This window comes from Poromitra crassiceps (genome assembly GCF_964638095.1).
Source record: "Poromitra crassiceps genome assembly, chromosome: 11".
Classification (NCBI taxonomy): domain Eukaryota; kingdom Metazoa; phylum Chordata; class Actinopteri; order Beryciformes; family Melamphaidae; genus Poromitra; species Poromitra crassiceps.
The window spans coordinates 8383959-8397036 of NC_139643.1; positions in this window are offsets into that span (position 1 = coordinate 8383959).

Genomic DNA, 13078 nt, shown 5'->3' on the forward strand with positions numbered 1-13078 from the left:
GCCTTCAGGGCAAAGCTGGAAAAGGCAAGACAAAAAATTAACTTTAACTTAGACTACAAGTAGGACTGCCGAACTTCTCAACATGCAAGGTGGTGTGCGTTGATGTTATATCTGATCTCAGATCCTGACAACCCAATTTATTAAAAAAAGAGATGCCAATCAAACAGCCTAATCTTTTCCACAATCTTTAGATTGTTAGTGCTAGCAATTGTCACCGCTTTTGCAGAAATCCCCATCCCTAAATGCATACATGAGCGCACATACGCGCACCTGTGGGTGTACACTCCCGTGGGAACAGCTAACAACCGTAGTTCAAGATTTCGGGCACTTTTCACCATGCTGCCTAACGACTGTTGGATCTGGCCCGTTTAGACTCCTGCTTGCACAGCTACTTTATAAATAATGTTAAATTAACTGTTTATTAAATCAGAGGCAGCATCAGTGTACATTCAGGGACAGACCGCAAACGCACCTGTCTAAACTTGGAGAGGTTGTTAGTGCTCTGTTGTAGCAAATGTAAGTACCATTGGCCATTTGATAATCGATAAGCAGTAAATGCATGTCAGTAGCTATTGTTCTGAGTTGTAAATGCATGTCACATAAGACAGACGCTATACTCTGATAACCTATAAGGCACATTAGCAGCTCTTTCTATCTCAGTGTGCACTGTCATGGTGCCCTTGCAGGGCTCAGAACCCGCGCCAAGACAGACGCAGGTTCAGTTATATATTTCATTCCATTCTTAAATTCCAGTCCACATAGACAGACAGCTTATGTCAGTTTGGCCGTGAGCGGAGCACAGTGACAAGCGCACTCTAGATGTGGCCTTGCTGGACTTCTGTCTTGGGTACAGCTTCCCCTTCTCTCAACTCCTGTCCTTGCTTCTGTGAGCTGGTCAAAACATAGCTTGTGAAGAGATGTAAGATATGTGAGAATACTATTTGAGATATGTGAGAATACAGTATAAAACCTGTCATTCTGCACTGAGCTCCTGATCTGGAAACAAGCAAGCTTCTCCACGGAGCCAGTCTCTCTGCAAATAGAATTATTCTACTTGAAAAGATGCGTTTTGCTGAATACAATTCTGTGAGACAACTTTCCTCCAGATTCCTGGATTCATGATTTTAACATCTGGTCACCGGTGTCATCATTTGGCTTGAGATACTATCTGGTTAATGCGGATGAAGAATGGTGTTATTGATCTGAAATCCATTCTACAACAGGCGCTCTCCCCTGTCAGCTGGAGTCAGAGTTTAACTAGAGGAAGACATAAATTTTTTCATTAAAATCCGAGCGCATCTGTGTTGTAGGAAAATAAGAAAATACCTACATCTCAACCTATGTGAATCACACATTGGGGTCACTTAAACCAAAGGAACTCAAGCCCTACAACAAATAACCCTTACCCATAGGAAAGACTCCACAAAAGAATTGTTACTCTTTAAACTTTAGCTAAAGTTCCACAGACATCAGGACCACAAAATAAAAAAACAGTTTCTTTAGAGATTAAAATCGGTGTAGTTGGTAATTTCCTATGTATGGACTGCTGTGTTTCCTATGTATGGACTGCTGTGTCTGTGTGTGTCACACTGATATTTCTATTTATAGATCAAGGCTGCACAGACACTGCCGGAAGCTCAGGATGCAGTGGCGGAGGCTATTGAAGAGCTGGTGTCCGTGGGTGTCTGCCGGCCTATACGCTCCCTGGCGGACAGGGATGTAGTCCTGCAGGCGGTCATGGAGTACCACCTGGAGGGACGGACAAAGTCCTGCCTTGACCAGTAAGTTGTTGATGCTGGCACCACAAGCAGAACAGTTATTAACCGCACCTAAGCAGACATAATCGAAACATATAAACTTTTATCTTCGACTTAAACATGTTGATGTCATTAGTGGTCCAAAACCACACAACATACATTTCTTTTTTCGATTCATTTAAGGTTCAAGGAAGGCCTGTGTGCCATTGGATTATTGGCGGAGGTGACATCACACCCAGACATCTTCCAGGAGATCTTCCTGGAAGACCATCGCCCCCTCCAGGCCACAACTCTACAGGAATTGTTCGTTCCCATCTTCTCCTCCCGGGTTGCAGGGTCCAACAGGCTCGCACAGGAGCTGACAACCTTTGCGTACTGGAAGGATTGGCTGAACGAGGTGGAAGGTATAGAAGAATGGACTAGCAGGAAGATATGCCACTCTGCTTGTTCCTAGCAATACAGTGGAATGTAGCTGTCTAGCACCGGCAATTAGTAAAGAAAACTACTAGCCTGGGGGTATTTCTGGATACTTAAATCATTCATAATTTTGAGAGTAATCCCATGGTGTTGGAGTCCTCTTAACTCATTCACCGCCAAAGACGTCTTTGACGTGTTATCAGAAATAGCCATCCACGCCAAAGACGTGTTTGACGTGTTTTTGTTTTTATTAGTGCAGCGCATAGTTCAAACACTTCCCCAGCCTGTGACACAGACACAGGTCCCTAACCTCAAAGTCAAGCCGACAGCACGTTATCAAACACATACCGCAGCTGTTGTTTGAAATGAGGAAGAAGGAGGAAAGGAGGAAAAACAGAGAAACGCGCTTCCTTGTAGAGAGGAGAAACGCCATTGAAACGCCCCTCGGCGCGCTGCACTGCTCGCCTTGCTGCAGGGCGAACCTGGATTGCCTAGTCAAACCCGTGACGAACATGATCGATCCGGTTCCAGCAGCGCCTGGTCCCAAAGCCAAGCCGGACCCGTTCCTGTGTCGTGTCGCAGCATTCGTCCCAGCCCGAACGAGAGGAGGAAAACGAGCAGAGGCAGAGGCTAGACGCTGATCTCAAACCAGTTAGGTATTCCCCTCCTATGCTAATTTGCGGGGGGAGGAGGTGCGATACAGCAGCAGCTGTGGACAGAACTCTCTCTCTGTGTGTGTGTGCGTGTGTGTGTGTGCGCGCGCGCGCGTGCGCGTGTGTCTGTCTGTCTGTCTGTCTGCACACTCACTCACACCGAGTAAACTGTATTGTTGAATGTAAAAAAAGCACTTCATATATATATATATATATATATATTTTTTTTTTTTGTCATTTGTGTCATAATGAATAATATTTACATGTCTGATGTCAATACAGTTCAAAATAAAAGAATTGAGAGCGAGTTCTGCCTGAGATTGTGTGCTGTACATAAATGCCATTTTCTGCTATTTCTTTTCTCAGAGAGACCTTTTTGGTGAAAACAGGGTGTATATAAATGGCTATAAGTAGAGTACAGAACATGCTAAAAGCTCACTTTTTTTTTCCTGGTGAACCCAGAGACGTACATCTTCATTTTGAGGTATTGCAAATCACTTTGGTGCTAATAGATAATTTACTGTGGGTCTTGAAAGATGACCAACAATTATGAAAATCTTTGGCCTGTGCTAAATATTGGCAGTCCTAAACTGGCCATGAATGAGTTAATGTTTTTGTCCTTTTGATGCAAGCCATTCGGTCAATTCATAGAAAACATTCTTCTGACATGCATTCACTGGCACAACAAGTAAGCAGAAAGGGGGAGGAGTATGGCTGCTAATTGGGAGATTTCTAAACAATGTTTTCTTTGTGTATACAGGTGGACTTCCCGCCCCTCAGCTCAATGATGAGCAGCGTGCCCTGGTGGATGAGGAGGGGCCATTAACATTGGGACGCGTCCTGTCTTTCGCCACTGGCCTCTCCAAAATACCAGCTATGGGTTTCGACATTGAGCCAAAACTCAAGTTCACTCACCCAGGAGGTGAAATGTCGAATTACCCGAAGGCCAACACCTGCAGCTTTCAGTTGTCCATCCCTGTCCTTTACGATTATGAGGAGTTCAAGGACAAAATGGAGATGGGGATTTTGTCCTCTGCCTCCTTTGGAGAACCATGAAGTTAGTCTCTGCACGTCACGGCTAGAGAAATCTTGCCGGTGGTCCAACTCGTGATTTTCAGACTGTGCTTCTCGTCCTCAGTTGCTGCCCCTTTTACATTTCCTTTAAGTCCCTGGGAAAAAAAATCCACAAAAACCTAACTATTACATTTCGGGTCTTATGTGAGTAATTGTATGCCTCAGAAAGTAGGTGACATTAGTTTAAACCAAAAAAAAAAATCGCCACTTTGTTACAAAAAGGGGGAAAACAACCCCATGCGTTGCGTGCATGGTCGTGTGTTGCACACAGATCATATAGATACGGACGTCCTTGACAGTTAAGCTGTGTTCACACAGAGATATTTATTTTTCACTTTGTCGTTTGATTCAACCCTTTGGAATCGCTCTGTCGCTCTGTTTAAATCGCTCATCAACAGGCACACGAATTGACGGACATGTGGGGGCTATAACGTTACGCAATGTCATGATATTTGTCCACTACGAGCCACCGTCATAGTTTGCAAGCTAAGCCTATCAGCGTGCTCCTAATGCGAGCTCCATACCGGTAGTACAGACTTCACTTCATGTCAGCCTGTCAATGCGGTTTGTTGACACACAATAAACCAGCGGTTTGTTCCAAGCCAGTGTGATCCTGGACTCACTCTCACACAGCAGCCAATCAGCGTTGAACAGCGAGCGAGTGATGCCAGCGTAATTTCGCTCGAGTTGGGATATTTCATCTTGAGCGACGAGCGTCTTTTCTCCCTATCGCTCTGTCTCTGTCGCTCGGACGCCCAGCGATTTTTCTCCCGGGCGAATATACGCTCAATCGCTCGTTTGCATTGACTTTGTATGTAAACTCGATGGCAGCGAAACACTTTAATAGGTTGGTGTGAACCAGAGGAGGTTTTTCCAGTGAGGCATAGGAGGATGGTCCTCTATTAGATTGGGGATTTTATATAAAAAAAAATATAATTTTTTATTTTTATTTTTTATATTTTTCATTTTTCAATTTTTTTTAAATAATAAAATATCAATCAAATGTGTTTTTTCTTATGTGCAGACCTCATTTTTTCATTCATTATATTCTTATATGCTTAAACAACAGTGACCTGAACTGATGGAAAGGAGAGCTCCATGCAGAGAGTCACTCTGGCCCTGGTCCCAGCCTTTAGTAGGCAGATAAAAAAACTTCGCCCTGTGGGTGTTTATTTATTTGGTCATTTATCTAATGAAAAATATGATTGGTTGAAAAACACTTGCAATTCACAGAAACCTGACAGAAACACGTGAGAGTGATGTGTTTTCCCACCAATCACATTGAGCTGGAGGTTCGCACGCCCTTACCCTGGTTAAACCAGGTGAAATCTAATTGGTTGTTGGTTGGATAGATGGCTGACAGTGATTGACATTCTGTATTGTCCAATGCTGAATAGCCTACGTCTGAAAATCTTGTTGAATCTGCAGCGCTCCATTGGAAATACAGGAAATGAAGACCTGACAGGCTAATAGATAGATTTACAGACAGTAGCACCTATATTTTCCCCTTTCTCTTTTCCTATGTTTTATATTATCAAGCAGTAAGTTAGCTCACAAGCCAGACAGTCGTTGCATTGTATTACGCAGAGTTTAGAGAGGGCAGCGTGGTTCACACGGAGGACAGAGGCTTACAAGCAAACACTGGGATAATTTAACCTCATCGGCTGCACTCGCACCGGCTACAGACTGCATGGATATTCAAGTAAGTCAATTCAGTTCGAGTTATCCGGGTCTTCTACTAAATTCGGCGTCCACCAAGCAGTGCTACTTTTTCGTATTATATTGTTTTATGCTGAATAGCCCGCCATTTGGCGATCTTAAACTCGCACATTTTTTAACTGAATTTGGCAGCGCGGAACCAGCGTGGAACGAAACAGCAATTTGCATAGCAAATTGCAACGAAACATGCAATTTGCATGTTTCGTTATGAAACGAATCTTGTAGCCTATGTTGGACGTAGTGAAGTGTTTTTGATTGATTTGTTCATCCATCAAGCCTTTTACTGACAGACTAACTAACTAACTTAAGTTTGATGTTGCCTGCTGTAACAGTGTGGATCTATAAAGCGGTCTGTAGCCTAATAATTTATAAGAAATAAGGAATCGATTGGGACGAAGCATGTCAACCTAGAATGTCGGGAAGGGGGGGTAAATAACGCTCCAAAGTTGATGAATTGGAATGTAACTAACATGTTGATGCAGCAGCACTGTCGAGAGTGTGTCTTGTGATAATGATGTTATCTATCACATCCGCTAACCTGTTGCTCGTTAAACAAGTCGGCATTTATCAGCTCAGCTGCCAAGCTAGATGTAAGGGGGAAGAGGACAGCAGAGAGAGAGAGAGAGAGAGAGAGAGAGATTTCATGGGGCCTCCAATGCTAAAAGTCCTGCATCGTTCATTCAGGAATGTTTTCAAGATGGCATTTGATTGTCTTGTCTGCCCACCCAGTGCCCAATTCGGTGTCTGTTCTTTTATTCCTGGTGGGAATCTTTTGCTTTGGATAAGGATTTATCTGCTGACTGCATGGATTTCTTTTGTGCACAATCTAATGTGCTTTTCGCTTAGGTTACTGTAGGCTACATCACCTTCCAGACGGCTTCTAGAAGAAAAAAATGCTTTTAACACATTCACTGCCAGCCGTTTTTCAATACTGTAGTTAGCTTCTGCCAGAGGTTTTTTTTGAGGATTCTGGCTCATTTTACAAGAGCCGAGGATTCTTTTCTGCTTGGACTTTGTGAACACAAAGTTCACAAAAGTACTAATAGAATGTGTGCTTTCTCTGTCTAAAAGAGTTAGTTTGTAGAGTTAGTAGTTATGTAGATATTAGCCGTTGAGTACAGCATGGTTTCAGAGATTTTCAGAGAGTTTTGAGATAAATGGATTTTTAGAACCACCTCACGTGCCTGTGATTATTATTATTAAGTCTGTATACTGTATTGTGTGTGTGTGTGTGTGTGTGTGTGTGTGTGTGTGTGTGTGTGTGTGTGTGTGTCCAAACTCCTCCCTCCTTAGGTGTGTCTCTGGTGGCTTTGCAGTGTTTTGTCACAGGCGAGTTTCTGTTGCCTCACAGATCCCAAAAAAAGAGAGGGGAATCGCAGGAGCAGGGAAGAGGAGAGGAGAGGCGAGGGGGGGGGGTTAGACACGGGAGAGAAATTCCTTCGCGATCCCCTTCTTCCAGGGGTCCGGGCGCTAGTCCGACCTCCCGCTGGTTCGACCTCTCTCTATTCCGACCTCTCTCTATTCCGACCTCTCACTAGTCCGACCTACGCTGCCATAAATTCGGCTCTGTCAACCAAGCTTTAATCACATGTAAATCAATGCCATGGGAAGCGCACACAAACAGCCGCAATAGGCGCTGTTTCGCACAACACCCACAGCATGCACACACCTGTGTACACACACACACACACACACGCGCGCACACACGCACGCGCGCGCGCGCACACACGCACACGCACACACACACACACAACTCAGCCCAACTCAACTCAGCCAGCTGACATGTACCTTTTGAGTGAACTCTGTCCCGAAAAATAAAAAACAATAAAAGAAAGCCACCCCCATGTTCTATTATTATTATTATTATTATTATTATTATTATTATTATTATTATTATATTTATGTTTTTATTGTTATTATGATTCTTATTATTGTTTATTATGTCGCGGGTCCACGTGTGTGTGTGTGTGTGTGTGTGTGTGTGTGTGTGTGTGTGTGTGTGTGTGTGTGGTTAATAACAATCTGTATGTACATTGCTCGCCATGACCGTGACATTGTGTTGGATGCAATAGCCTATAGATTTGACCATCTAGTGGAGCAATATATAATCATCCAAGAATGTTAGAATGGTCCAATTATACTTGCAATGCCTTTGCCTGCATCCCGAAACCCGATGTTGTTTGTTGACAACCGTCACTAGACAGCACCCTGCGAACTCATACACAGCGCAAGTGTGTATGCACCTCTCCATGGCACGGAGATCTTATTACGCACACGTTCGGTTTACATCAATCATGGCAGCAAATCCAGACAAGAAGAAAATAAAAGCATTGTAAAAGGAAGATGAATGAATAAAGTTTGACTGACTGCACGTCTCATCTCTGGCTTGTTGCAGGTAGGCAACTTCTTCATTTAGATTATCTTTCAAGTTATTTAATTTCACGTTCTTGGAGGCAAAGAGACATTTAATGTAGGCCCGCCAGTGTCTTTCTTTAGGCATTAAACGGGAATATATGACAAACTCAGTTCTCAAAGTTTGTGGGGAGTTCATTCACTATAATAAAATATGTTTGTTGGACGATAATAGCTTTTGTTTTTTGTGTTTTATTGTTTAATCTTAATGGGTCTGCAAACCCGAACTGAATTAATTAATTAAAGAAGGAGCAGTGTGCCTGCAGCTCGCTCCCTTTAGACCGCAGTGAAAAAATCATTTGGAAATCAAAAAATGATTTAAAATTAAAATTTTGTTTGCTAAAAAATTATACAATAATATGTTATGTATTTAAGAAATGATTAATCTATCTTTTTTCAATAGGCTACATTTTGACTGGGCCGATAAATATTCTATAAAGCCAGAATTCTGGAATGTCGCCAGCTCAATTGGCCGGCCAGAAAAAATGCTAGCGGAATCCCTGCTCGGGGGTATGTGTGCAGGATGAGGCAGTCTTTCAGTCCTGTACATAGTTCTCTCTCTAGCTCTTCTACATTTACCGTGAATTCTCAACGAATCTGTTCATGACACCATTAGCGGCTATCGGTGCTTGGATGCACGCAGCCGAAAATGATTGATCTACATTTCAGCACTCCTGCTGATGGACAGCGACAGCTGGGAAAGGATGTTCTCGAGTGGAGGAGAGATGCGGCCTGTCTGTGGAACATTGGGTGGTCGAGGGTATAGGTCGGAATAGAGAGAGGTCGGAATAGAGAGAGGTCGAACCAGCGGGAGGTCGGAACAGCGACATGGAACCCTTCTTCCAATCTTGAGGCGTACTCCGCTCTCGGTGTGCTGCTGCTGCTGCTGCTGCTGCTGCTGCTGCTGCTGCGGCGCGGCCGCTCTCGGGCGAGTCTGGATTACTGTAAAATGGGCTCGTTCGTTTCTTGGGGTGTGGGTTGAGAGCTTTGATGAAGCTTTTGCGATTCTGGTCTTATTTATGCTCAAAGTTACTCGAGTGTGTGTGTGTGCGCGCGCGCGTGTGTGTGTGTGTGTGTGTGAAATCGAAAACGTTTTCGCCAAGCCATTTCCTTGAGAATGGCTTCCTCCCGCGGCTGTTTTTGGTTGGCTTTCTCTCTGTCGGGAGAGCACTGTCGCCACTTAGTTGGTCGGTAAAATAGATTATACACATTCAATACCTCCAATATTTGTATAGGAGACGTGGGGGGCATTGATCCACGTAGCACCGTCAAAAAAATGTTTTCGTCTCAACTCGTCATTGGCAGTGAACCGTTGGATTGTGTTTGACGAGTCAACTCGCCATTTGATTTGATTTGATTTGATTTCCTTTATTTACCCAGGGAAGCCTCTTGAGAGCAAGCCCTCATTTTCAAGAGTGCCCTGCTACAAAAGTACATATACAAAAAGTTTCAGACAAACAGGACAAGTGATAAGAACAATCAAAACAACAAGGTCAATTTAAAGCAAGTAGAAATCAAAACAGAGCAAATTGCAACTAGAGTCCGTCGACAATAGAACAATTAGCTAAAAACATGTGCATCTCTCACATAAGGTGTCGCGAAGGAGTGCCTTGAATGAGACCAGAGGAAGTAATTGATCCAATTGTATAATGTCCTGCAGTGAATTCCATTTGACCGGTGCATAGTACGAGAAAGCAGTCTTTCCTTGCTCGGTCCTCACACGCGGGACACGCAGCCTGATGTAAGACTGTGAGCGTGTGCCGTTGCGATTGCTTGCATGAGTGAGAAGTGAACACATATATGGAGGAAGCTGACCGATTAGGGCTTTATAAATAAACAAAAGACAGTGCTGTTCTCTTCTGACTGAAAGAGAGGGCCAACACACCTTTTCGTACAGAACACAGTGGTGAGTAAGAAATTTATCTCCAGTTATGAAGCGCAGCGCGCTGTGATACACGGCATCAAGTGACTTCAAGGCAGAAGATGAGGCATGCATATACACAATATCACCATAGTCAAAAACAGACAGTATTAGAGATTGAACCAATTGTTTTCTAGAGGATGCAGAGACATTGGCAGTGAACGTGTTAAATGAGCTGTTTGATAAAACTATTTATAAACCTTATTAATAAAAATGCTTATAAATGAGCCATTTAAATTAAATTAATTTGACAAATGAAAGACTGATGCTGATTTGCAAAATGCAATTTAAAATGTGCATTTTTTAATCCATTTTCATATTCTTGCTTATTCGTTTTCATATTATTTGTCCTTTGCATAATTCATTTCGCCTTTACTTTACCATTACTTAACATGTGTGTGACCCCTCAAGTAAAGCAGTACATCTTCCTGAGTAGTTACTAAGGAATGCACCATTACTTCCTGCTTACTTTACCATTACTTAACATGTTTGTGCCCCCTCAAGTAAAGCAGTACATCTTACTGAGTTGTTACTAAGGATGCATAAATAAGGAGAGAGAAAAAGCTATAATTGCACCCTACAGGAGAGGACGGTGATGAACTTTCCTTTCCTCTCTACAGCGGAGTGTCCTGCAATAAAATGGAGCAAAACATGGAGTCCAGCAGGCAGCCTCACTGAGCACAGCGCTCCCCTCAGGAGAGGAAGGGACAGTTCATCACTGTGGCCTCCACACGGCGATGAACTTTCCCTCCCTCTCTAAAGCGGAGAGTCGTGCTAAGTGAGGCTGACTGCTGGACTTGGAAAATGGAAGTTGTATAATAAAAATAAAAAAATCTACAGCGGAGTGTCGTTTCGCTACACTTTGTACTGTCAGCATACGTCATCCAGCAATTGTCCAAGCGGACCATCCTTGTGCTCATTGGCAAGCCAATGTGTCCACTCAATGAGCAAAAGGTGCTCTTTTAGCTTTTCCTAAGTTCGATTCCCACGGAGTCTCCACACCTGAGACTTGTATGTGGACCATGAGCGTTCAATGTTTTGTGTGTGGGCCCCTGTGTTTGGGTTCACAAAAGAGCGGCTATGATTTACTGAGAAATGATTGTATCCAGCATTGTCCAGCGCGTTCATTTACACTCTCCACTCATCTGAGATTATCATGGTCCCTTGGCGCACATGTCGTGTAATGAGTGGCATCAAGTATTGGCGTGATCGCTTCTTCACCAGGCGAAGAATGGGTCTTCTCCTGTCACCTTTCAGCCCAAGCATTCCGAAAACCCACTTTCTCCTCATCCAGGTCCTCCCAACTCTCCCTCTAGCATACTGTAACAAATCAGCAAAAAGACAATTTTACACACATAATTTTTGTCTTGGTAAAATACAGAGTATATTCACTAAATATTGGATTCATTTCTCATCCCTGTTTATCCCTTTTAAAGAAATGACACTGATTTGTGTCCTCGAGGCACAAATCTGGCGTCAAGTTACTTTTTTAGAACCCACGAAAAGCACAAATAAAATAAATTAAATCCTGCATTTTTCCCTCTTTTTATGTTACCACTACCATAGCAGAATTAATTCATGACTTCTATTAGGCATTCATCCTTTAAATTATGACTCCACACAAGCAAGAGTAATTCAAGTTACTCCCTGGTTTGCCTGCACACAGCGCATGCGCTGTTTGCTGCAAACCTTGGCAAACCAGGAAGTAAATGGTTATACTCGGTTACTCTTTGTCTGTTTTGAGGCGCTGTGCGAATTCACTGTGCCAGGCGAAAATGTTTGGAAAGTATTTCCGGCTATCTATTTACCTATCTCAAATGATCGCTTCTCGTATATTTTGATTCATATTTCATCGCTGGGTTAGTACACGGATCTCAACATGTACATTGAGCTTTTTGGCGCTGTTGAAATGTGTTTTTGGTGATTTGAACGGGAGTATGCAATTGTTCTATTACCCCCCATTCATTTTGGAATCTAACTAACTGGAGGGGTGGATTTTGTTTATTAAAAGGATCCCCATTAGCTGCCGCCGAGACGTCAGCTAGTCTTCCTGGGGTCCAAGACAAAATATACATTACATGACACAATTAAAATACAAAAACACACAGTAAGAGAATAGAAGACAGAATAAACAACAAATCTAAGCTAAGACAAACATTAGCATGGTCAGCTATCTATCTAGCTCACTCTGAACTGCACGGTGAGTGACGACAAAGACAGTGTTTATCTTGTTTAGATATGGGCTATGTGGCAAATGGCCTGAACCCCCAAAAAGTTGGCCCATCCCTTTAATTATGTTCTCTGTGTAGTGTATTTTTTTTTTTTTTTGTATTGGGCATTTTTCCTTTATTGGATAGGACAGTTGGCAGACAGGAAAGATGGGGAGAGATAGTGGATGACATGCGGCAAAGATCCACAGGTTGGATTCGACCCCGGCTTGGACTAACAGGCAATGTACACTGCCTCTGGAACAGATGCGGTACGGCTGCGAACAGACCCACACTCATGTAATCCGTCAGACTTATGCGGGATCTGACAAAAATAGAACAGGTGCGTAATTTTTCCGTACCGCATGTATTCGGGCAGTTTTACCTGATCCGCAACGCAGCCGTAACGCAACTGGTGTACATTGCCTGTAAGCCTTTGTGGTATGCGTTCTAACAAGTGAGCCACTGGGTCACCCCACCTTTTAAATGACTTAAGTAGAATATTTATTATTAACCTTACTCAAGTACGAGTAAAGTATAGCATTATACAAATACTTAAAATGTACAAATCCTCCAAAAACTACTCAAGTATTTGTACTTGAGTACTTTCCTTTTCTGCTAACAATGTGTGACTAAACCCTACACCACACCCACTAAATCTCATTAACCAGATTCAGGGTTGCCACTCTTTTGTAACAATAGATTTCAAGCACTTTTCAAGGACACATTATTTCTGGAACAGAGATGTTCACAGATACATACAAGTCCTCGAATGCAAATTTGTTTCCAGTCATGCTTACAGATTGGAATGAATCAGTAAACTCAAAGCAATATTGAGCAGCAATGATACAGTACAGTAGGCTACGAGCCGGAGAGTAATACTGTAAGTAAGAAAGTATCAAGCTTGGCCCGAAAGTG